Source organism: Pungitius pungitius, chromosome 12 (genome assembly GCF_949316345.1).
Source record: "Pungitius pungitius chromosome 12, fPunPun2.1, whole genome shotgun sequence".
Lineage (NCBI taxonomy): Eukaryota > Metazoa > Chordata > Actinopteri > Perciformes > Gasterosteidae > Pungitius > Pungitius pungitius.
In genome coordinates this window covers 14,006,098-14,024,149 of record NC_084911.1, presented here as the reverse complement: position 1 = coordinate 14,024,149, position 18,052 = coordinate 14,006,098, and the positions used below count along the sequence as shown (strand labels likewise).

General features: G+C 39.6%; 72 non-coding genes across 72 annotated transcripts; all 72 read right to left on the bottom strand.

The window, feature by feature from the left end:
• Positions 1-456: 456 nt before the first annotated feature.
• On the bottom strand, positions 457-527 carry trnag-gcc (transfer RNA glycine (anticodon GCC)). Its single transcript has one exon. It is a non-coding gene; the product is annotated as a tRNA-Gly (tRNA).
• Positions 528-633: 106 nt separating this feature from the next.
• Positions 634-704, bottom strand: trnag-ccc (transfer RNA glycine (anticodon CCC)). Its single transcript has one exon. It is a non-coding gene; the product is annotated as a tRNA-Gly (tRNA).
• A 106-nt stretch (positions 705-810) lies between these two features.
• On the bottom strand, positions 811-881 carry trnag-ccc (transfer RNA glycine (anticodon CCC)). Its single transcript has one exon. It is a non-coding gene; the product is annotated as a tRNA-Gly (tRNA).
• Positions 882-1,164: 283 nt separating this feature from the next.
• trnag-gcc (transfer RNA glycine (anticodon GCC)) lies at positions 1,165-1,235 on the bottom strand. The gene has a single exon. It is a non-coding gene; the product is annotated as a tRNA-Gly (tRNA).
• Positions 1,236-1,341: 106 nt separating this feature from the next.
• On the bottom strand, positions 1,342-1,412 carry trnag-ccc (transfer RNA glycine (anticodon CCC)). The gene has a single exon. It is a non-coding gene; the product is annotated as a tRNA-Gly (tRNA).
• Positions 1,413-1,518: 106 nt separating this feature from the next.
• On the bottom strand, positions 1,519-1,589 carry trnag-ccc (transfer RNA glycine (anticodon CCC)). The gene has a single exon. It is a non-coding gene; the product is annotated as a tRNA-Gly (tRNA).
• A 283-nt stretch (positions 1,590-1,872) lies between these two features.
• On the bottom strand, positions 1,873-1,943 carry trnag-ccc (transfer RNA glycine (anticodon CCC)). Its single transcript has one exon. It is a non-coding gene; the product is annotated as a tRNA-Gly (tRNA).
• A 282-nt stretch (positions 1,944-2,225) lies between these two features.
• trnag-ccc (transfer RNA glycine (anticodon CCC)) lies at positions 2,226-2,296 on the bottom strand. Its single transcript has one exon. It is a non-coding gene; the product is annotated as a tRNA-Gly (tRNA).
• Positions 2,297-2,402: 106 nt separating this feature from the next.
• trnag-ccc (transfer RNA glycine (anticodon CCC)) lies at positions 2,403-2,473 on the bottom strand. The gene has a single exon. It is a non-coding gene; the product is annotated as a tRNA-Gly (tRNA).
• Positions 2,474-2,579: 106 nt separating this feature from the next.
• trnag-ccc (transfer RNA glycine (anticodon CCC)) lies at positions 2,580-2,650 on the bottom strand. The gene has a single exon. It is a non-coding gene; the product is annotated as a tRNA-Gly (tRNA).
• Positions 2,651-3,110: 460 nt separating this feature from the next.
• Positions 3,111-3,181, bottom strand: trnag-gcc (transfer RNA glycine (anticodon GCC)). Its single transcript has one exon. It is a non-coding gene; the product is annotated as a tRNA-Gly (tRNA).
• A 106-nt stretch (positions 3,182-3,287) lies between these two features.
• On the bottom strand, positions 3,288-3,358 carry trnag-ccc (transfer RNA glycine (anticodon CCC)). The gene has a single exon. It is a non-coding gene; the product is annotated as a tRNA-Gly (tRNA).
• Positions 3,359-3,464: 106 nt separating this feature from the next.
• trnag-ccc (transfer RNA glycine (anticodon CCC)) lies at positions 3,465-3,535 on the bottom strand. Its single transcript has one exon. It is a non-coding gene; the product is annotated as a tRNA-Gly (tRNA).
• Positions 3,536-3,641: 106 nt separating this feature from the next.
• On the bottom strand, positions 3,642-3,712 carry trnag-gcc (transfer RNA glycine (anticodon GCC)). Its single transcript has one exon. It is a non-coding gene; the product is annotated as a tRNA-Gly (tRNA).
• Positions 3,713-3,818: 106 nt separating this feature from the next.
• trnag-ccc (transfer RNA glycine (anticodon CCC)) lies at positions 3,819-3,889 on the bottom strand. Its single transcript has one exon. It is a non-coding gene; the product is annotated as a tRNA-Gly (tRNA).
• A 106-nt stretch (positions 3,890-3,995) lies between these two features.
• trnag-ccc (transfer RNA glycine (anticodon CCC)) lies at positions 3,996-4,066 on the bottom strand. The gene has a single exon. It is a non-coding gene; the product is annotated as a tRNA-Gly (tRNA).
• A 106-nt stretch (positions 4,067-4,172) lies between these two features.
• On the bottom strand, positions 4,173-4,243 carry trnag-gcc (transfer RNA glycine (anticodon GCC)). Its single transcript has one exon. It is a non-coding gene; the product is annotated as a tRNA-Gly (tRNA).
• A 106-nt stretch (positions 4,244-4,349) lies between these two features.
• Positions 4,350-4,420, bottom strand: trnag-ccc (transfer RNA glycine (anticodon CCC)). Its single transcript has one exon. It is a non-coding gene; the product is annotated as a tRNA-Gly (tRNA).
• Positions 4,421-4,526: 106 nt separating this feature from the next.
• trnag-ccc (transfer RNA glycine (anticodon CCC)) lies at positions 4,527-4,597 on the bottom strand. The gene has a single exon. It is a non-coding gene; the product is annotated as a tRNA-Gly (tRNA).
• Positions 4,598-4,880: 283 nt separating this feature from the next.
• trnag-gcc (transfer RNA glycine (anticodon GCC)) lies at positions 4,881-4,951 on the bottom strand. Its single transcript has one exon. It is a non-coding gene; the product is annotated as a tRNA-Gly (tRNA).
• Positions 4,952-5,057: 106 nt separating this feature from the next.
• Positions 5,058-5,128, bottom strand: trnag-ccc (transfer RNA glycine (anticodon CCC)). Its single transcript has one exon. It is a non-coding gene; the product is annotated as a tRNA-Gly (tRNA).
• A 106-nt stretch (positions 5,129-5,234) lies between these two features.
• On the bottom strand, positions 5,235-5,305 carry trnag-ccc (transfer RNA glycine (anticodon CCC)). The gene has a single exon. It is a non-coding gene; the product is annotated as a tRNA-Gly (tRNA).
• Positions 5,306-5,411: 106 nt separating this feature from the next.
• trnag-ccc (transfer RNA glycine (anticodon CCC)) lies at positions 5,412-5,482 on the bottom strand. Its single transcript has one exon. It is a non-coding gene; the product is annotated as a tRNA-Gly (tRNA).
• Positions 5,483-5,588: 106 nt separating this feature from the next.
• On the bottom strand, positions 5,589-5,659 carry trnag-gcc (transfer RNA glycine (anticodon GCC)). The gene has a single exon. It is a non-coding gene; the product is annotated as a tRNA-Gly (tRNA).
• Positions 5,660-5,765: 106 nt separating this feature from the next.
• On the bottom strand, positions 5,766-5,836 carry trnag-ccc (transfer RNA glycine (anticodon CCC)). The gene has a single exon. It is a non-coding gene; the product is annotated as a tRNA-Gly (tRNA).
• Positions 5,837-5,942: 106 nt separating this feature from the next.
• trnag-ccc (transfer RNA glycine (anticodon CCC)) lies at positions 5,943-6,013 on the bottom strand. Its single transcript has one exon. It is a non-coding gene; the product is annotated as a tRNA-Gly (tRNA).
• Positions 6,014-6,119: 106 nt separating this feature from the next.
• trnag-ccc (transfer RNA glycine (anticodon CCC)) lies at positions 6,120-6,190 on the bottom strand. The gene has a single exon. It is a non-coding gene; the product is annotated as a tRNA-Gly (tRNA).
• Positions 6,191-6,296: 106 nt separating this feature from the next.
• trnag-gcc (transfer RNA glycine (anticodon GCC)) lies at positions 6,297-6,367 on the bottom strand. The gene has a single exon. It is a non-coding gene; the product is annotated as a tRNA-Gly (tRNA).
• Positions 6,368-6,473: 106 nt separating this feature from the next.
• On the bottom strand, positions 6,474-6,544 carry trnag-ccc (transfer RNA glycine (anticodon CCC)). Its single transcript has one exon. It is a non-coding gene; the product is annotated as a tRNA-Gly (tRNA).
• A 282-nt stretch (positions 6,545-6,826) lies between these two features.
• On the bottom strand, positions 6,827-6,897 carry trnag-ccc (transfer RNA glycine (anticodon CCC)). The gene has a single exon. It is a non-coding gene; the product is annotated as a tRNA-Gly (tRNA).
• Positions 6,898-7,003: 106 nt separating this feature from the next.
• Positions 7,004-7,074, bottom strand: trnag-ccc (transfer RNA glycine (anticodon CCC)). The gene has a single exon. It is a non-coding gene; the product is annotated as a tRNA-Gly (tRNA).
• Positions 7,075-7,180: 106 nt separating this feature from the next.
• Positions 7,181-7,251, bottom strand: trnag-ccc (transfer RNA glycine (anticodon CCC)). Its single transcript has one exon. It is a non-coding gene; the product is annotated as a tRNA-Gly (tRNA).
• Positions 7,252-7,357: 106 nt separating this feature from the next.
• On the bottom strand, positions 7,358-7,428 carry trnag-ccc (transfer RNA glycine (anticodon CCC)). Its single transcript has one exon. It is a non-coding gene; the product is annotated as a tRNA-Gly (tRNA).
• Positions 7,429-7,711: 283 nt separating this feature from the next.
• On the bottom strand, positions 7,712-7,782 carry trnag-ccc (transfer RNA glycine (anticodon CCC)). Its single transcript has one exon. It is a non-coding gene; the product is annotated as a tRNA-Gly (tRNA).
• Positions 7,783-7,888: 106 nt separating this feature from the next.
• trnag-ccc (transfer RNA glycine (anticodon CCC)) lies at positions 7,889-7,959 on the bottom strand. Its single transcript has one exon. It is a non-coding gene; the product is annotated as a tRNA-Gly (tRNA).
• Positions 7,960-8,065: 106 nt separating this feature from the next.
• On the bottom strand, positions 8,066-8,136 carry trnag-gcc (transfer RNA glycine (anticodon GCC)). The gene has a single exon. It is a non-coding gene; the product is annotated as a tRNA-Gly (tRNA).
• A 106-nt stretch (positions 8,137-8,242) lies between these two features.
• Positions 8,243-8,313, bottom strand: trnag-ccc (transfer RNA glycine (anticodon CCC)). The gene has a single exon. It is a non-coding gene; the product is annotated as a tRNA-Gly (tRNA).
• A 283-nt stretch (positions 8,314-8,596) lies between these two features.
• trnag-gcc (transfer RNA glycine (anticodon GCC)) lies at positions 8,597-8,667 on the bottom strand. The gene has a single exon. It is a non-coding gene; the product is annotated as a tRNA-Gly (tRNA).
• Positions 8,668-8,773: 106 nt separating this feature from the next.
• On the bottom strand, positions 8,774-8,844 carry trnag-gcc (transfer RNA glycine (anticodon GCC)). Its single transcript has one exon. It is a non-coding gene; the product is annotated as a tRNA-Gly (tRNA).
• A 106-nt stretch (positions 8,845-8,950) lies between these two features.
• On the bottom strand, positions 8,951-9,021 carry trnag-ccc (transfer RNA glycine (anticodon CCC)). The gene has a single exon. It is a non-coding gene; the product is annotated as a tRNA-Gly (tRNA).
• Positions 9,022-9,304: 283 nt separating this feature from the next.
• Positions 9,305-9,375, bottom strand: trnag-ccc (transfer RNA glycine (anticodon CCC)). Its single transcript has one exon. It is a non-coding gene; the product is annotated as a tRNA-Gly (tRNA).
• Positions 9,376-9,658: 283 nt separating this feature from the next.
• On the bottom strand, positions 9,659-9,729 carry trnag-gcc (transfer RNA glycine (anticodon GCC)). The gene has a single exon. It is a non-coding gene; the product is annotated as a tRNA-Gly (tRNA).
• Positions 9,730-9,835: 106 nt separating this feature from the next.
• Positions 9,836-9,906, bottom strand: trnag-ccc (transfer RNA glycine (anticodon CCC)). The gene has a single exon. It is a non-coding gene; the product is annotated as a tRNA-Gly (tRNA).
• A 283-nt stretch (positions 9,907-10,189) lies between these two features.
• On the bottom strand, positions 10,190-10,260 carry trnag-ccc (transfer RNA glycine (anticodon CCC)). The gene has a single exon. It is a non-coding gene; the product is annotated as a tRNA-Gly (tRNA).
• A 106-nt stretch (positions 10,261-10,366) lies between these two features.
• trnag-gcc (transfer RNA glycine (anticodon GCC)) lies at positions 10,367-10,437 on the bottom strand. Its single transcript has one exon. It is a non-coding gene; the product is annotated as a tRNA-Gly (tRNA).
• A 283-nt stretch (positions 10,438-10,720) lies between these two features.
• trnag-ccc (transfer RNA glycine (anticodon CCC)) lies at positions 10,721-10,791 on the bottom strand. Its single transcript has one exon. It is a non-coding gene; the product is annotated as a tRNA-Gly (tRNA).
• A 283-nt stretch (positions 10,792-11,074) lies between these two features.
• On the bottom strand, positions 11,075-11,145 carry trnag-gcc (transfer RNA glycine (anticodon GCC)). Its single transcript has one exon. It is a non-coding gene; the product is annotated as a tRNA-Gly (tRNA).
• Positions 11,146-11,251: 106 nt separating this feature from the next.
• On the bottom strand, positions 11,252-11,322 carry trnag-ccc (transfer RNA glycine (anticodon CCC)). The gene has a single exon. It is a non-coding gene; the product is annotated as a tRNA-Gly (tRNA).
• Positions 11,323-11,605: 283 nt separating this feature from the next.
• Positions 11,606-11,676, bottom strand: trnag-gcc (transfer RNA glycine (anticodon GCC)). The gene has a single exon. It is a non-coding gene; the product is annotated as a tRNA-Gly (tRNA).
• A 106-nt stretch (positions 11,677-11,782) lies between these two features.
• On the bottom strand, positions 11,783-11,853 carry trnag-gcc (transfer RNA glycine (anticodon GCC)). Its single transcript has one exon. It is a non-coding gene; the product is annotated as a tRNA-Gly (tRNA).
• A 106-nt stretch (positions 11,854-11,959) lies between these two features.
• trnag-ccc (transfer RNA glycine (anticodon CCC)) lies at positions 11,960-12,030 on the bottom strand. The gene has a single exon. It is a non-coding gene; the product is annotated as a tRNA-Gly (tRNA).
• Positions 12,031-12,313: 283 nt separating this feature from the next.
• On the bottom strand, positions 12,314-12,384 carry trnag-ccc (transfer RNA glycine (anticodon CCC)). The gene has a single exon. It is a non-coding gene; the product is annotated as a tRNA-Gly (tRNA).
• A 106-nt stretch (positions 12,385-12,490) lies between these two features.
• Positions 12,491-12,561, bottom strand: trnag-ccc (transfer RNA glycine (anticodon CCC)). Its single transcript has one exon. It is a non-coding gene; the product is annotated as a tRNA-Gly (tRNA).
• Positions 12,562-12,844: 283 nt separating this feature from the next.
• On the bottom strand, positions 12,845-12,915 carry trnag-gcc (transfer RNA glycine (anticodon GCC)). Its single transcript has one exon. It is a non-coding gene; the product is annotated as a tRNA-Gly (tRNA).
• A 106-nt stretch (positions 12,916-13,021) lies between these two features.
• Positions 13,022-13,092, bottom strand: trnag-ccc (transfer RNA glycine (anticodon CCC)). The gene has a single exon. It is a non-coding gene; the product is annotated as a tRNA-Gly (tRNA).
• A 283-nt stretch (positions 13,093-13,375) lies between these two features.
• Positions 13,376-13,446, bottom strand: trnag-ccc (transfer RNA glycine (anticodon CCC)). Its single transcript has one exon. It is a non-coding gene; the product is annotated as a tRNA-Gly (tRNA).
• Positions 13,447-13,729: 283 nt separating this feature from the next.
• Positions 13,730-13,800, bottom strand: trnag-ccc (transfer RNA glycine (anticodon CCC)). Its single transcript has one exon. It is a non-coding gene; the product is annotated as a tRNA-Gly (tRNA).
• Positions 13,801-13,906: 106 nt separating this feature from the next.
• trnag-gcc (transfer RNA glycine (anticodon GCC)) lies at positions 13,907-13,977 on the bottom strand. The gene has a single exon. It is a non-coding gene; the product is annotated as a tRNA-Gly (tRNA).
• A 637-nt stretch (positions 13,978-14,614) lies between these two features.
• trnag-gcc (transfer RNA glycine (anticodon GCC)) lies at positions 14,615-14,685 on the bottom strand. The gene has a single exon. It is a non-coding gene; the product is annotated as a tRNA-Gly (tRNA).
• Positions 14,686-14,791: 106 nt separating this feature from the next.
• Positions 14,792-14,862, bottom strand: trnag-ccc (transfer RNA glycine (anticodon CCC)). Its single transcript has one exon. It is a non-coding gene; the product is annotated as a tRNA-Gly (tRNA).
• Positions 14,863-14,968: 106 nt separating this feature from the next.
• trnag-ccc (transfer RNA glycine (anticodon CCC)) lies at positions 14,969-15,039 on the bottom strand. The gene has a single exon. It is a non-coding gene; the product is annotated as a tRNA-Gly (tRNA).
• A 283-nt stretch (positions 15,040-15,322) lies between these two features.
• Positions 15,323-15,393, bottom strand: trnag-gcc (transfer RNA glycine (anticodon GCC)). The gene has a single exon. It is a non-coding gene; the product is annotated as a tRNA-Gly (tRNA).
• Positions 15,394-15,499: 106 nt separating this feature from the next.
• trnag-gcc (transfer RNA glycine (anticodon GCC)) lies at positions 15,500-15,570 on the bottom strand. The gene has a single exon. It is a non-coding gene; the product is annotated as a tRNA-Gly (tRNA).
• Positions 15,571-16,030: 460 nt separating this feature from the next.
• Positions 16,031-16,101, bottom strand: trnag-ccc (transfer RNA glycine (anticodon CCC)). The gene has a single exon. It is a non-coding gene; the product is annotated as a tRNA-Gly (tRNA).
• A 106-nt stretch (positions 16,102-16,207) lies between these two features.
• Positions 16,208-16,278, bottom strand: trnag-ccc (transfer RNA glycine (anticodon CCC)). The gene has a single exon. It is a non-coding gene; the product is annotated as a tRNA-Gly (tRNA).
• Positions 16,279-16,561: 283 nt separating this feature from the next.
• On the bottom strand, positions 16,562-16,632 carry trnag-ccc (transfer RNA glycine (anticodon CCC)). The gene has a single exon. It is a non-coding gene; the product is annotated as a tRNA-Gly (tRNA).
• A 106-nt stretch (positions 16,633-16,738) lies between these two features.
• Positions 16,739-16,809, bottom strand: trnag-gcc (transfer RNA glycine (anticodon GCC)). The gene has a single exon. It is a non-coding gene; the product is annotated as a tRNA-Gly (tRNA).
• Positions 16,810-17,092: 283 nt separating this feature from the next.
• On the bottom strand, positions 17,093-17,163 carry trnag-ccc (transfer RNA glycine (anticodon CCC)). The gene has a single exon. It is a non-coding gene; the product is annotated as a tRNA-Gly (tRNA).
• A 106-nt stretch (positions 17,164-17,269) lies between these two features.
• trnag-gcc (transfer RNA glycine (anticodon GCC)) lies at positions 17,270-17,340 on the bottom strand. Its single transcript has one exon. It is a non-coding gene; the product is annotated as a tRNA-Gly (tRNA).
• A 106-nt stretch (positions 17,341-17,446) lies between these two features.
• On the bottom strand, positions 17,447-17,517 carry trnag-ccc (transfer RNA glycine (anticodon CCC)). Its single transcript has one exon. It is a non-coding gene; the product is annotated as a tRNA-Gly (tRNA).
• A 106-nt stretch (positions 17,518-17,623) lies between these two features.
• trnag-ccc (transfer RNA glycine (anticodon CCC)) lies at positions 17,624-17,694 on the bottom strand. The gene has a single exon. It is a non-coding gene; the product is annotated as a tRNA-Gly (tRNA).
• A 283-nt stretch (positions 17,695-17,977) lies between these two features.
• trnag-ccc (transfer RNA glycine (anticodon CCC)) lies at positions 17,978-18,048 on the bottom strand. Its single transcript has one exon. It is a non-coding gene; the product is annotated as a tRNA-Gly (tRNA).
• Positions 18,049-18,052: the final 4 nt, after the last annotated feature.

Below are 18,052 nucleotides of genomic sequence, written 5' to 3'. Positions count from 1 at the left end.
ACAGAAAAATATAGGGCAAGAGATTTCAAAATAGCCGCCTATGGACACGATGAACAAATAAAAAATTCTGAAAAGGTAATTTTATTGAAGCAACAGTTATTCTGCACTAGCTGGGAATCGGACCCAGATCTCTCGCATGGCAAGCGAGAATTCTACCATTGAACCACCAATGCTTATACAGAAAAATATAGGGCAAAAGATTTCAAAATAGCCGCCTATGGACACGATGAACAAATAAAAAATTCTGAAAAGGTAATTTTATTGAAGCAACAGTTATTCTGCACTAGCTGGGAATCGGACCCAGATCTCTCTTATGGGAAGCGAGAATTCTACCATTGAACCACCAATGCTGATACAGAAAAATATAGGGCAAAAGATTTCAAAATAGCCGCCTATGGACACGATGAACAAATAAAAAATTCTGAAAAGGTAATTTTATTGAAGCAACAGTTATTCTGCACTGGCTGGGAATCGGACCCAGATCTCTCGCATGGCAAGCGAGAATTCTACCATTGAACCACCAATGCTTATACGACAAAATATAGGTCAAGAGATTTCAAAATGGCTGCATATGGACGTGATGAACAAATAAAAAACTCTTAAAAGGACATTTTATTGAAGCAACAGTTATTCTGCACTGGCTGGGAATCGGACACAGATCTCTCGCATGGGAAGCGAGTATTCTACCATTGAACCACCAATGCTTATACAGAAAAATATAGGTCAAGAGATTTCAAAATGGCTGCATATGGACGTGATGAACAAATAAAAAACTCTTAAAAGGACATTTTATTGAAGCAACAGTTATTCTGCACTGGCTGGGAATCGGACCCAGATCTCTCGCATGGGAAGCAAGAATTCTACCATTGAACCACCAATGCTGATACAGAAAAATATAGGGCAAGAGATTTCAAAATAGCCGCCTATGGACACGATGAACAAATAAAAAATTCTGAAAAGGTAATTTTATTGAAGCAACAGTTATTCTGCACTAGCTGGGAATCGGACCCAGATCTCTCGCATGGCAAGCGAGAATTCTACCATTGAACCACCAATGCTTATACAGAAAAATATAGGGCAAAAGATTTCAAAATAGCCGCCTATGGACACGATGAACAAATAAAAAATTCTGAAAAGGTAATTTTATTGAAGCAACAGTTATTCTGCACTGGCTGGGAATCGGACCCAGATCTCTCGCATGGCAAGCGAGAATTCTACCATTGAACCACCAATGCTTATACGACAAAATATAGGTCAAGAGATTTCAAAATGGCCGCATATGGACGTGATGAACAAATAAAAAACTCTTAAAAGGACATTTTATTGAAGCTAAAGTTATTCTGCACTGGCTGGGAATCGGACACAGATCTCTCGCATGGGAAGCGAGTATTCTACCATTGAACCACCAATGCTTATACGACAAAATATAGGTCAAGAGATTTCAAAATGGCTGCATATGGACGTGATGAACAAATAAAAAATTCTGAAAAGTTAATTTTATTGAAGCAACAGTTATTCTGCACTAGCTGGGAATCGGACCCAGATCTCTCGCATGGGAAGCGAGAATTCTACCATTGAACCACCAATGCTGATACAGAAAAATATAGGGCAAAAGATTTCAAAATAGCCGCCTATGGACACGATGAACAAATAAAAAATTCTGAAAAGGTAATTTTATTGAAGCAACAGTTATTCTGCACTGGCTGGGAATTGGACCCAGATCTCTCGCATGGCAAGCGAGAATTCTACCATTGAACCACCAATGCTTATACGACACAATATAGGTCAAGAGATTTCAAAATGGCTGCATATGGACGTGATGAACAAATAAAAAACTCTTAAAAGGACATTTTATTGAAGCAACAGTTATTCTGCACTGGCTGGGAATCGGACCCAGATCTCTCGCATGGGAAGCGAGAATTCTACCATTGAACCACCAATGCTGATACAGAAAAATATAGGGCAAGAGATTTCAAAATAGCCGCCTATGGACACGATGAACAAATAAAAAAGTCTGAAAAGGACATTTTATTGAAGCGAAAGTTATTCTGCACTGGCTGGGAATCGAGCCAGATCTCTCGCATGGCAAGCGAGAAGTCTACCATTGAACCACCAATGCTTATACGACAAAATATAGGTCAAGAGATTTCAAAATGGCCGCATATGGACGTGATGAACAAATAAAAAACTCTTAAAAGGACATTTTATTGAAGCTAAAGTTATTCTGCACTGGCTGGGAATCGGACACAGATCTCTCGCATGGGAAGCGAGTATTCTACCATTGAACCACCAATGCTTATACAGAAAAATATAGGTCAAGAGATTTCAAAATGGCTGCATATGGACGTGATGAACAAATAAAAAACTCTTAAAAGGACATTTTATTGAAGCAACAGTTATTCTGCACTGGCTGGGAATCGGACCCAGATCTCTTGCATGGGAAGCGAGAATTCTACCATTGAACCACCAATGCTTATACGACAAAATATAGGTCAAGAGATTTCAAAATGGCCGCATATGGACGTGATGAACAAATAAAAAACTCTTAAAAGGACATTTTATTGAAGCAACAGTTATTCTGCACTGGCTGGGAATCGGACCCAGATCTCTCGCATGGGAAGCAAGAATTCTACCATTGAACCACCAATGCTGATACAGAAAAATATAGGGCAAGAGATTTCAAAATAGCCGCCTATGGACACGATGAACAAATAAAAAATTCTGAAAAGGTAATTTTATTGAAGCAACAGTTATTCTGCACTAGCTGGGAATCGGACCCAGATCTCTCGCATGGCAAGCGAGAATTCTACCATTGAACCACCAATGCTTATACAGAAAAATATAGGGCAAAAGATTTCAAAATAGCCGCCTATGGACACGATGAACAAATAAAAAATTCTGAAAAGGTAATTTTATTGAAGCAACAGTTATTCTGCACTAGCTGGGAATCGGACCCAGATCTCTCTTATGGGAAGCGAGAATTCTACCATTGAACCACCAATGCTGATACAGAAAAATATAGGGCAAAAGATTTCAAAATAGCCGCCTATGGACACGATGAACAAATAAAAAATTCTGAAAAGGTAATTTTATTGAAGCAACAGTTATTCTGCACTGGCTGGGAATCGGACCCAGATCTCTCGCATGGCAAGCGAGAATTCTACCATTGAACCACCAATGCTGATACAGAAAAATATAGGGCAAGAGATTTCAAAATGGCTGCATATGGACGTGATGAACAAATAAAAAACTCTTAAAAGGACATTTTATTGAAGCAACAGTTATTCTGCACTGGCTGGGAATCGGACCCAGATCTCTCGCATGGGAAGCAAGAATTCTACCATTGAACCACCAATGCTGATACAGAAAAATATAGGGCAAGAGATTTCAAAATAGCCGCCTATGGACACGATGAACAAATAAAAAATTCTGAAAAGGTAATTTTATTGAAGCAACAGTTATTCTGCACTAGCTGGGAATCGGACCCAGATCTCTCGCATGGGAAGCGAGAATTCTACCATTGAACCACCAATGCTGATACAGAAAAATATAGGGCAAAAGATTTCAAAATAGCCGCCTATGGACACGATGAACAAATAAAAAATTCTGAAAAGGTAATTTTATTGAAGCAACAGTTATTCTGCACTGGCTGGGAATCGGACCCAGATCTCTCGCATGGCAAGCGAGAATTCTACCATTGAACCACCAATGCTTATACGACAAAATATAGGTCAAGAGATTTCAAAATGGCTGCATATGGACGTGATAAACAAATAAAAAACTCTTAAAAGGACATTTTATTGAAGCAACAGTTATTCTGCACTGGCTGGGAATCGGACACAGATCTCTCGCATGGGAAGCGAGTATTCTACCATTGAACCACCAATGCTTATACAGAAAAATATAGGTCAAGAGATTTCAAAATGGCTGCATATGGACGTGATGAACAAATAAAAAACTCTTAAAAGGACATTTTATTGAAGCAACAGTTATTCTGCACTGGCTGGGAATCGGACCCAGATCTCTCGCATGGGAAGCAAGAATTCTACCATTGAACCACCAATGCTGATACAGAAAAATATAGGGCAAGAGATTTCAAAATAGCCGCCTATGGACACGATGAACAAATAAAAAATTCTGAAAAGGTAATTTTATTGAAGCAACAGTTATTCTGCACTGGCTGGGAATCGGACCCAGATCTCTCGCATGGCAAGCGAGAATTCTACCATTGAACCACCAATGCTTATACGACAAAATATAGGTCAAGAGATTTCAAAATGGCTGCATATGGACGTGATGAACAAATAAAAAACTCTTAAAAGGACATTTTATTGAAGCAACAGTTATTCTGCACTGGCTGGGAATCGGACACAGATCTCTCGCATGGGAAGCGAGTATTCTACCATTGAACCACCAATGCTTATACAGAAAAATATAGGTCAAGAGATTTCAAAATGGCTGCATATGGACGTGATGAACAAATAAAAAACTCTTAAAAGGACATTTTATTGAAGCAACAGTTATTCTGCACTGGCTGGGAATCGGACCCAGATCTCTCGCATGGGAAGCAAGAATTCTACCATTGAACCACCAATGCTGATACAGAAAAATATAGGGCAAGAGATTTCAAAATAGCCGCCTATGGACACGATGAACAAATAAAAAATTCTGAAAAGGTAATTTTATTGAAGCAACAGTTATTCTGCACTAGCTGGGAATCGGACCCAGATCTCTCGCATGGCAAGCGAGAATTCTACCATTGAACCACCAATGCTTATACAGAAAAATATAGGGCAAAAGATTTCAAAATAGCCGCCTATGGACACGATGAACAAATAAAAAATTCTGAAAAGGTAATTTTATTGAAGCAACAGTTATTCTGCACTGGCTGGGAATCGGACCCAGATCTCTCGCATGGCAAGCGAGAATTCTACCATTGAACCACCAATGCTTTTACGACAAAATATAAGTCAAGAGATTTCAAAATGGCCGCATATGGACACGATGAACAAATAAAAAACTCTTAAAAGGACATTTTATTGAAGCTAAAGTTATTCTGCACTGGCTGGGAATCGGACCCAGTTCTCTCGCATGGGAAGCGAGTATTCTACCATTGAACCACCAATGCATATACGACAAAATATAGGTCAAGAGATTTCAAAATGGCCGCATATGGACGCGATGAACAAATAAAAAACTCTTAAAAGGACATTTTATTGAAGCTAAAGTTATTCTGCACTGGCTGGGAATCGGACCCAGTTCTCTCGCATGGGAAGCGAGTATTCTACCATTGAACCACCAATGCTTATACGACAAAATATAGGTCAAGAGATTTCAAAATGGCTGCATATGGACGTGATGAACAAATAAAAAATTCTGAAAAGGTAATTTTATTGAAGCAACAGTTATTCTGCACTAGCTGGGAATCGGACCCAGATCTCTCGCATGGGAAGCGAGAATTCTACCATTGAACCACCAATGCTGATACAGAAAAATATAGGGCAAAAGATTTCAAAATAGCCGCCTATGGACACGATGAACAAATAAAAAATTCTGAAAAGGTAATTTTATTGAAGCAACAGTTATTCTGCACTGGCTGGGAATCGGACCCAGATCTCTCGCATGGCAAGCGAGAATTCTACCATTGAACCACCAATGCTTTTACGACAAAATATAAGTCAAGAGATTTCAAAATGGCCGCATATGGACACGATGAACAAATAAAAAACTCTTAAAAGGACATTTTATTGAAGCTAAAGTTATTCTGCACTGGCTGGGAATCGGACCCAGTTCTCTCGCATGGGAAGCGAGTATTCTACCATTGAACCACCAATGCATATACGACAAAATATAGGTCAAGAGATTTCAAAATGGCCGCATATGGACGTGATGAACAAATAAAAAACTCTTAAAAGGACATTTTATTGAAGCTAAAGTTATTCTGCACTGGCTGGGAATCGGACCCAGTTCTCTCGCATGGGAAGCGAGTATTCTACCATTGAACCACCAATGCTTATACGACAAAATATAGGTCAAGAGATTTCAAAATGGCTGCATATGGACGTGATGAACAAATAAAAAATTCTGAAAAGGTAATTTTATTGAAGCAACAGTTATTCTGCACTAGCTGGGAATCGGACCCAGATCTCTCGCATGGGAAGCGAGAATTCTACCATTGAACCACCAATGCTGATACAGAAAAATATAGGGCAAAAGATTTCAAAATAGCCGCCTATGGACACGATGAACAAATAAAAAATTCTGAAAAGGTAATTTTATTGAAGCAACAGTTATTCTGCACTGGCTGGGAATCGGACCCAGATCTCTCGCATGGCAAGCGAGAATTCTACCATTGAACCACCAATGCTTATACGACACAATATAGGTCAAGAGATTTCAAAATGGCTGCATATGGACGTGATGAACAAATAAAAAACTCTTAAAAGGACATTTTATTGAAGCAACAGTTATTCTGCACTGGCTGGGAATCGGACCCAGATCTCTCGCATGGGAAGCGAGAATTCTACCATTGAACCACCAATGCTGATACAGAAAAATATAGGGCAAGAGATTTCAAAATAGCCGCCTATGGACACGATGAACAAATAAAAAAGTCTGAAAAGGACATTTTATTGAAGCGAAAGTTATTCTGCACTGGCTGGGAATCGAGCCAGATCTCTCGCATGGCAAGCGAGAAGTCTACCATTGAACCACCAATGCTTATACGACAAAATATAGGTCAAGAGATTTCAAAATGGCCGCATATGGACGTGATGAACAAATAAAAAACTCTTAAAAGGACATTTTATTGAAGCTAAAGTTATTCTGCACTGGCTGGGAATCGGACACAGATCTCTCGCATGGGAAGCGAGTATTCTACCATTGAACCACCAATGCTTATACAGAAAAATATAGGTCAAGAGATTTCAAAATGGCTGCATATGGACGTGATGAACAAATAAAAAACTCTTAAAAGGACATTTTATTGAAGCAACAATTATTCTGCACTGGCTGGGAATCGGACCCAGATCTCTTGCATGGGAAGCGAGAATTCTACCATTGAACCACCAATGCTTATACGACAAAATATAGGTCAAGAGATTTCAAAATGGCCGCATATGGACGTGATGAACAAATAAAAAACTCTTAAAAGGACATTTTATTGAAGCTAAAGTTATTCTGCACTGGCTGGGAATCGGACACAGATCTCTCGCATGGGAAGCGAGTATTCTACCATTGAACCACCAATGCTTATACAGAAAAATATAGGTCAAGAGATTTCAAAATGGCTGCATATGGACGTGATGAACAAATAAAAAACTCTTAAAAGGACATTTTATTGAAGCAACAGTTATTCTGCACTGGCTGGGAATCGGACCCAGATCTCTTGCATGGGAAGCGAGAATTCTACCATTGAACCACCAATGCTGATACAGAAAAATATAGGGCAAGAGATTTCAAAATAGCCGCCTATGGACACGATGAACAAATAAAAAACTCTGAAAAGGACATTTTATTGAAGCAACAGTTATTCTACATTGGCTGGGAATCGGACCCAGATCTCTCGCATGGCAAGCGAGAATTCTACCATTGAACCACCAATGCTTATACGACAAAATATAGGTCAAGAGATTTCAAAATGGCCGCATATGGACGTGATGAACAAATAAAAAACTCTTAAAAGGACATTTTATTGAAGCGAAAGTTATTCTGCACTGGCTGGGAATCGGACCCAGATCTCTCGCATGGGAAGCAAGAATTCTACCATTGAACCACCAATGCTGATACAGTAAAATATAGGGCAAGAGATTTCAAAATAGCCGCCTATGGACACGATGAACAAATAAAAAATTCTGAAAAGGTAATTTTATTGAAGCAACAGTTATTCTGCACTAGCTGGGAATCGGACCCAGATCTCTCGCATGGGAAGCGAGAATTCTACCATTGAACCACCAATGCTGATACAGAAAAATATAGGGCAAAAGATTTCAAAATAGCCGCCTATGGACACGATGAACAAATAAAAAATTCTGAAAAGGTAATTTTATTGAAGCAACAGTTATTCTGCACTGGCTGGGAATCGGACCCAGATCTCTCGCATGGCAAGCGAGAATTCTACCATTGAACCACCAATGCTTATACGACAAAATATAGGTCAAGAGATTTCAAAATGGCTGCATATGGACGTGATGAACAAATAAAAAACTCTTAAAAGGACATTTTATTGAAGCAACAGTTATTCTGCACTGGCTGGGAATCGGACCCAGATCTCTCGCATGGGAAGCGAGAATTCTACCATTGAACCACCAATGCTGATACAGAAAAATATAGGGCAAGAGATTTCAAAATAGCCGCCTATGGACACGATGAACAAATAAAAAAGTCTGAAAAGGACATTTTATTGAAGCGAAAGTTATTCTGCACTGGCTGGGAATCGAGCCAGATCTCTCGCATGGCAAGCGAGAAGTCTACCATTGAACCACCAATGCTTAAACGACAAAATTTAGGGCAAGAGATTTCAAAAGGGCTGCCTATGGACATGATGAACAATTAAAAAACTGTAAAAAGGACAATTTTATTGACGCGAAAGTTACTCTGCACTGGCTGGGAATCGGACCCAGATCTCTCGCATGGCAAGCGAGAATTCTACCATTGAACCACCAATGCTGATACAGAAAAATATAGGGTAAGAGATTTCAAAATAGCCGCCTATGGACACGATGAACAAATAAAAAACTCTGAAAAGGACATTTTATTGAAGCAACAGTTATTCTGCACTGGCTGGGAATCGGACCCAGATCTCTCGCATGGCAAGCGAGAATTCTACCATTGAACCACCAATGCTTATACGACAAAATATAGGTCAAGAGATTTCAAAATGGCTGCATATGGACGTGATGAACAAATAAAAAACTCTTAAAAGGACATTTTATTGAAGCAACAGTTATTCTGCACTGGCTGGGAATCGGACCCAGATCTCTCGCATGGGAAGCGAGAATTCTACCATTGAACCACCACTGCTGATACAGAAAAATATAGGGCAAGAGATTTCAAAATAGCCGCCTATGGACACGATGAACAAATAAAAAACTCTGAAAAGGACATTTTATTGAAGCAACAGTTATTCTACACTGGCTGGGAATCGGACCCAGATCTCTCGCATGGCAAGCGAGAATTCTACCATTGAACCACCAATGCTTATACGACAAAATATAGGTCAAGAGATTTCAAAATGGCCGCATATGGACACGATGAACAAATAAAAAATTCTGAAAAGGTAATTTTATTGAAGCAACAGTTATTCTGCACTAGCTGGGAATCGGACCCAGATCTCTCGCATGGGAAGCAAGAATTCTACCATTGAACCACCAATGCTGATACAGAAAAATATAGGGCAAGAGATTTCAAAATAGCCGCCTATGGACACGATGAACAAATAAAAAATTCTGAAAAGGTAATTTAATTGAAGCAACAGTTATTCTGCACTAGCTGGGAATCGGACCCAGATCTCTCGCATGGCAAGCGAGAATTCTACCATTGAACCACCAATGCTGATACAGAAAAATATAGGGTAAGAGATTTCAAAATAGCCGCCTATGGACACGATGAATAAATAAAAAACTCTGAAAAGGACATTTTATTGAAGCAACAGTTATTCTGCACTGGCTGGGAATCGGACCCAGATCTCTCGCATGGCAAGCGAGAATTCTACCATTGAACCACCAATGCTTATACGACAAAATATAGGTCAAGAGATTTCAAAATGGCTGCATATGGACGTGATGAACAAATAAAAAACTCTTAAAAGGACATTTTATTGAAGCAACAGTTATTCTGCACTGGCTGGGAATCGGACCCAGATCTCTCGCATGGGAAGCGAGAATTCTACCATTGAACCACCAATGCTGATACAGAAAAATATAGGGCAAGAGATTTCAAAATAGCCGCCTATGGACACGATGAACAAATAAAAAACTCTGAAAAGGACATTTTATTGAAGCAACACTTATTCTACACTGGCTGGGAATCGGACCCAGATCTCTCGCATGGCAAGCGAGAATTCTACCATTGAACCACCAATGCTTATACGACAAAATATAGGTCAAGAGATTTCAAAATGGCCGCATATGGACGTGATGAACAAATAAAAAACTCTTAAAAGGACATTTTATTGAAGCGAAAGTTATTCTGCACTGGCTGGGAATCGGACCCAGATCTCTCGCATGGGAAGCAAGAATTCTACCATTGAACCACCAATGCTGATACAGAAAAATATAGGGCAAAAGATTTCAAAATAGCCGCCTATGGACACGATGAACAAATAAAAAATTCTGAAAAGGTAATTTTATTGAAGCAACAGTTATTCTGCACTGGCTGGGAATCGGACCCAGATCTCTCGCATGGCAAGCGAGAATTCTACCATTGAACCACCAATGCTTATACGACAAAATATAGGTCAAGAGATTTCAAAATGGCCGCATATGGACGTGATGAACAAATAAAAAACTCTTAAAAGGACATTTTATTGAAGCTAAAGTTATTCTGCACTGGCTGGGAATCGGACACAGATCTCTCGCATGGGAAGCGAGTATTCTACCATTGCACCACCAATGCTTATACAGAAAAATATAGGTCAAGAGATTTCAAAATGGCTGCATATGGACGTGATGAACAAATAAAAAACTCTTAAAAGGACATTTTATTGAAGCAACAGTTATTCTGCACTGGCTGGGAATCGGACCCAGATCTCTCGCATGGGAAGCAAGAATTCTACCATTGAACCACCAATGCTGATACAGAAAAATATAGGGCAAGAGATTTCAAAATAGCCGCCTATGGACACGATGAACAAATAAAAAATTCTGAAAAGGTAATTTTATTGAAGCAACAGTTATTCTGCACTAGCTGGGAATCGGACCCAGATCTCTCGCATGGCAAGCGAGAATTCTACCATTGAACCACCAATGCTTATACAGAAAAATATAGGGCAAAAGATTTCAAAATAGCCGCCTATGGACACGATGAACAAATAAAAAATTCTGAAAAGGTAATTTTATTGAAGCAACAGTTATTCTGCACTGGCTGGGAATCGGACCCAGATCTCTCGCATGGCAAGCGAGAATTCTACCATTGAACCACCAATGCTTATACGACAAAATATAGGTCAAGAGATTTCAAAATGGCTGCATATGGACGTGATGAACAAATAAAAAACTCTTAAAAGGACATTTTATTGAAGCAACAGTTATTCTGCACTGGCTGGGAATCGGACCCAGATCTCTCGCATGGGAAGCGAGAATTCTACCATTGAACCACCAATGCTGATACAGAAAAATATAGGGCAAGAGATTTCAAAATAGCCGCCTATGGACACGATGAACAAATAAAAAAGTCTGAAAAGGACATTTTATTGAAGCGAAAGTTATTCTGCACTGGCTGGGAATCGAGCCAGATCTCTCGCATGGCAAGCGAGAAGTCTACCATTGAACCACCAATGCTTAAACGACAAAATTTAGGGCAAGAGATTTCAAAAGGGCTGCCTATGGACATGATGAACAATTAAAAAACTGTAAAAAGGACAATTTTATTGACGCGAAAGTTACTCTGCACTGGCTGGGAATCGGACCCAGATCTCTCGCATGGCAAGCGAGAATTCTACCATTGAACCACCAATGCTGATACAGAAAAATATAGGGTAAGAGATTTCAAAATAGCCGCCTATGGACACGATGAACAAATAAAAAACTCTGAAAAGGACATTTTATTGAAGCAACAGTTATTCTGCACTGGCTGGGAATCGGACCCAGATCTCTCGCATGGCAAGCGAGAATTCTACCATTGAACCACCAATGCTTATACGACAAAATATAGGTCAAGAGATTTCAAAATGGCTGCATATGGACGTGATGAACAAATAAAAAACTCTTAAAAGGACATTTTATTGAAGCAACAGTTATTCTGCACTGGCTGGGAATCGGACCCAGATCTCTCGCATGGGAAGCGAGAATTCTACCATTGAACCACCACTGCTGATACAGAAAAATATAGGGCAAGAGATTTCAAAATAGCCGCCTATGGACACGATGAACAAATAAAAAACTCTGAAAAGGACATTTTATTGAAGCAACAGTTATTCTACACTGGCTGGGAATCGGACCCAGATCTCTCGCATGGCAAGCGAGAATTCTACCATTGAACCACCAATGCTTATACGACAAAATATAGGTCAAGAGATTTCAAAATGGCCGCATATGGACGTGATGAACAAATAAAAAACTCTTAAAAGGACATTTTATTGAAGCGAAAGTTATTCTGCACTGGCTGGGAATCGGACCCAGATCTCTCGCATGGGAAGCAAGAATTCTACCATTGAACCACCAATGCTGATACAGAAAAATATAGGGCAAGAGATTTCAAAATAGCCGCCTATGGACACGATGAACAAATAAAAAATTCTGAAAAGGTAATTTTATTGAAGCAACAGTTATTCTGCACTAGCTGGGAATCGGACCCAGATCTCTCGCATGGGAAGCAAGAATTCTACCATTGAACCACCAATGCTGATACAGAAAAATATAGGGCAAGAGATTTCAAAATAGCCGCCTATGGACACGATGAACAAATAAAAAATTCTGAAAAGGTAATTTTATTGAAGCAACAGTTATTCTGCACTAGCTGGGAATCGGACCCAGATCTCTCGCATGGCAAGCGAGAATTCTACCATTGAACCACCAATGCTGATACAGAAAAATATAGGGTAAGAGATTTCAAAATAGCCGCCTATGGACACGATGAATAAATAAAAAACTCTGAAAAGGACATTTTATTGAAGCAACAGTTATTCTGCACTGGCTGGGAATCGGACCCAGATCTCTCGCATGGCAAGCGAGAATTCTACCATTGAACCACCAATGCTTATACGACAAAATATAGGTCAAGAGATTTCAAAATGGCTGCATATGGACGTGATGAACAAATAAAAAACTCTTAAAAGGACATTTTATTGAAGCAACAGTTATTCTGCACTGGCTGGGAATCGGACCCAGATCTCTCGCATGGGAAGCGAGAATTCTACCATTGAACCACCAATGCTGATACAGAAAAATATAGGGCAAGAGATTTCAAAATAGCCGCCTATGGACACGATGAACAAATAAAAAACTCTGAAAAGGACATTTTATTGAAGCAACACTTATTCTACACTGGCTGGGAATCTGACCCAGATCTCTCGCATGGCAAGCGAGAATTCTACCATTGAACCACCAATGCTTATACGACAAAATATAGGTCAAGAGATTTCAAAATGGCCGCATATGGACGTGATGAACAAATAAAAAACTCTTAAAAGGACATTTTATTGAAGCGAAAGTTATTCTGCACTGGCTGGGAATCGGACCCAGATCTCTCGCATGGGAAGCAAGAATTCTACCATTGAACCACCAATGCTGATACAGAAAAATATAGGGCAAGAGATTTCAAAATAGCCGCCTATGGACACGATGAACAAATAAAAAACTCTGAAAAGGACATTTTATTGAAGCAACACTTATTCTACACTGGCTGGGAATCTGACCCAGATCTCTCGCATGGCAAGCGAGAATTCTACCATTGAACCACCAATGCTTATACGACAAAATATAGGTCAAGAGATTTCAAAATGGCCGCATATGGACGTGATGAACAAATAAAAAACTCTTAAAAGGACATTTTATTGAAGCGAAAGTTATTCTGCACTGGCTGGGAATCGGACCCAGATCTCTCGCATGGGAAGCAAGAATTCTACCATTGAACCACCAATGCTGATACAGAAAAATATAGGGCAAAAGATTTCAAAATAGCCGCCTATGGACACGATGAACAAATAAAAAATTCTGAAAAGGTAATTTTATTGAAGCAACAGTTATTCTGCACTGGCTGGGAATCGGACCCAGATCTCTCGCATGGCAAGCGAGAATTCTACCATTGAACCACCAATGCTTATACGACAAAATATAGGTCAAGAGATTTCAAAATGGCCGCATATGGACGTGATGAACAAATAAAAAACTCTTAAAAGGACATTTTATTGAAGCTAAAGTTATTCTGCACTGGCTGGGAATCGGACACAGATCTCTCGCATGGGAAGCGAGTATTCTACCATTGCACCACCAATGCTTATACAGAAAAATATAGGTCAAGAGATTTCAAAATGGCTGCATATGGACGTGATGAACAAATAAAAAACTCTTAAAAGGACATTTTATTGAAGCAACAGTTATTCTGCACTGGCTGGGAATCGGACCCAGATCTCTCGCATGGGAAGCATGAATTCTACCATTGAACCACCAATGCTGATACAGAAAAATATAGGGCAAGAGATTTCAAAATAGCCGCCTATGGACACGATGAACAAATAAAAAATTCTGAAAAGGTAATTGTATTGAAGCAACAGTTATTCTGCACTAGCTGGGAATCGGACCCAGATCTCTCGCATGGCAAGCGAGAATTCTACCATTGAACCACCAATGCTTATACAGAAAAATATTGGGCAAAAGATTTCAAAATAGCCGCCTATGGACACGATGAACAAATAAAAAATTCTGAAAAGGTAATTTTATTGAAGCAACAGTTATTCTGCACTGGCTGGGAATCGGACCCAGATCTCTCGCATGGCAAGCGAGAATTCTACCATTGAACCACCAATGCTTTTACGACAAAATATAGGTCAAGAGATTTCAAAATGGCCGCATATGGACACGATGAACAAATAAAAAACTCTTAAAAGGACATTTTATTGAAGCTAAAGTTATTCTGCACTGGCTGGGAATCGGACCCAGTTCTCTCGCATGGGAAGCGAGTATTCTACCAATGAACCACCAATGCTTATACGACAAAATATAGGTCAAGAGATTTCAAAATGGCCGCATATGGACGTGATGAACAAATAAAAAACTCTTAAAAGGACATTTTATTGAAGCAACAGTTATTCTGCACTGGCTGGGAATCGGACCCAGATCTCTCGCATGGGAAGCGAGAATTCTACCATTGAACCACCAATGCTGATACAGAAAAATATAGGGCAAGAGATTTCAAAATAGCCGCCTATGGACACGATGAACAAATAAAAAAGTCTGAAAAGGACATTTTATTGAAGCGAAAGTTATTCTGCACTGGCTGGGAATCGAGCCAGATCTCTCGCATGGCAAGCGAGAAGTCTACCATTGAACCACCAATGCTTAAACGACAAAATTTAGGGCAAGAGATTTCAAAAGGGCTGCCTATGGACATGATGAACAATTAAAAAACTGTAAAAAGGACAATTTTATTGACGCGAAAGTTACTCTGCACTGGCTGGGAATCGGACCCAGATCTCTCGCATGGCAAGCGAGAATTCTACCATTGAACCACCAATGCTGATACAGAAAAATATAGGGTAAGAGATTTCAAAATAGCCGCCTATGGACACGATGAACAAATGAAAAACTCTGAAAAGGACATTTTATTGAAGCAACAGTTATTCTGCACTGGCTGGGAATCGGACCCAGATCTCTCGCATGGCAAGCGAGAATTCTACCATTGAACCACCAATGCTTATACGACAAAATATAGGTCAAGAGATTTCAAAATGGCCGCATATGGACGTGATGAACAAATAAAAAACTCTTAAAAGGACATTTTATTGAAGCTAAAGTTATTCTGCACTGGCTGGGAATCGGACAAAGATCTCTCGCATGGGAAGCGAGTATTCTACCATTGAACCACCAATGCTTATACAGAAAAATATAGGTCAAGAGATTTCAAAATGGCCGCATATGGACACGATGAACAAATAAAAAACTCTTAAAAGGACATTTTATTGAAGCTAAAGTTATTCTGCACTTGCTGGGAATCGGACCCAGATCTCTCGCATGGCAAGCGAGAATTCTACCATTGAACCACCAATGCTGATACAGAAAAATATAGGGCAAGAGATTTCAAAATAGCCGCCTATGGACACGATGAACAAATAAAAAAGTCTGAAAAGGACATTTTATTGAAGCTAAAGTTATTCTGCACTGGCTGGGAATCGGACCCAGTTCTCTCGCATGGGAAGCGAGTATTCTACCATTGAACCACCAATGCTTATACGACAAAATATAGGTCAAGAGATTTCAAAATGGCCGCATATGGACGTGATGAACAAATAAAAAACTCTTAAAAGGACATTTTATTGAAGCTAAAGTTATTCTGCACTGGCTGGGAATCGGACACAGATCTCTCGCATGGGAAGCGAGTATTCTACCATTGAACCACCAATGCTTATACAGAAAAATATAGGTCAAGAGATTTCAAAATGGCCGCATATGGACACGATGAACAAATAAAAAACACTTAAAAGGACATTTTATTGAAGCTAAAGTTATTCTGCACTGGCTGGGAATCGGACCCAGTTCTCTCGCATGGGAAGCGAGTATTCTACCATGGAACCACCAATGCTTATACGACAAAATATAGGTCAAGAGATTTCAAAATGGCCGCATATGGACGTGATGAACAAATAAAAAACTCTTAAAAGGACATTTTATTGAAGCAACAGTTATTCTGCACTGGCTGGGAATCGGACCCAGATCTCTCGCATGGGAAGCGAGAATTCTACCATTGAACCACCAATGCTGATACAGAAAAATATAGGGCAAGAGATTTCAAAATAGCCGCCTATGGACACGATGAACAAATAAAAAAGTCTGAAAAGGACATTTTATTGAAGCGAAAGTTATTCTGCACTGGCTGGGAATCGGACCCAGATCTCTCGCATGGCAAGCGAGAATTCTACCATTGAACCACCAATGCTTATACGACAAAATATAGGTCAAGAGATTTCAAAATGGCCGCATATGGACGTGATGAACAAATAAAAAACTCTTAAAAGGACATTTTATTGAAGCTAAAGTTATTCTGCACTGGCTGGGAATCGGACAAAGATCTCTCGCATGGGAAGCGAGTATTCTACCATTGAACCACCAATGCTTATACAGAAAAATATAGGTCAAGAGATTTCAAAATGGCCGCATATGGACACGATGAACAAATAAAAAACTCTTAAAAGGACATTTTATTGAAGCTAAAGTTATTCTGCACTGGCTGGGAATCGGACCCAGTTCTCTCGCATGGGAAGCGAGTATTCTACCATTGAACCACCAATGCTTATACGACAAAATATAGGTCAAGAGATTTCAAAATGGCCGCATATGGACGTGATGAACAAATAAAAAACTCTTAAAAGGACATTTTATTGAAGCAACAGTTATTCTGCACTGGCTGGGAATCGGACCCAGATCTCTCGCATGGCAAGCGAGAATTCTACCATTGAACCACCAATGCTGATACAGAAAAATATAGGGCAAGAGATTTCAAAATAGCCGCCTATGGACACGATGAACAAATAAAAAAGTCTGAAAAGGACATTTTATTGAAGCTAAAGTTATTCTGCACTGGCTGGGAATCGGACCCAGTTCTCTCGCATGGGAAGCGAGTATTCTACCATTGAACCACCAATGCTTATACGACAAAATATAGGTCAAGAGATTTCAAAATGGCCGCATATGGACGTGATGAACAAATAAAAAACTCTTAAAAGGACATTTTATTGAAGCTAAAGTTATTCTGCACTGGCTGGGAATCGGACACAGATCTCTCGCATGGGAAGCGAGTATTCTACCATTGAACCACCAATGCTTATACAGAAAAATATAGGTCAAGAGATTTCAAAATGGCCGCATATGGACACGATGAACAAATAAAAAACACTTAAAAGGACATTTTATTGAAGCTAAAGTTATTCTGCACTGGCTGGGAATCGGACCCAGTTCTCTCGCATGGGAAGCGAGTATTCTACCATGGAACCACCAATGCTTATACGACAAAATATAGGTCAAGAGATTTCAAAATGGCCGCATATGGACGTGATGAACAAATAAAAAACTCTTAAAAGGACATTTTATTGAAGCAACAGTTATTCTGCACTGGCTGGGAATCGGACCCAGATCTCTCGCATGGGAAGCGAGAATTCTACCATTGAACCACCAATGCTGAT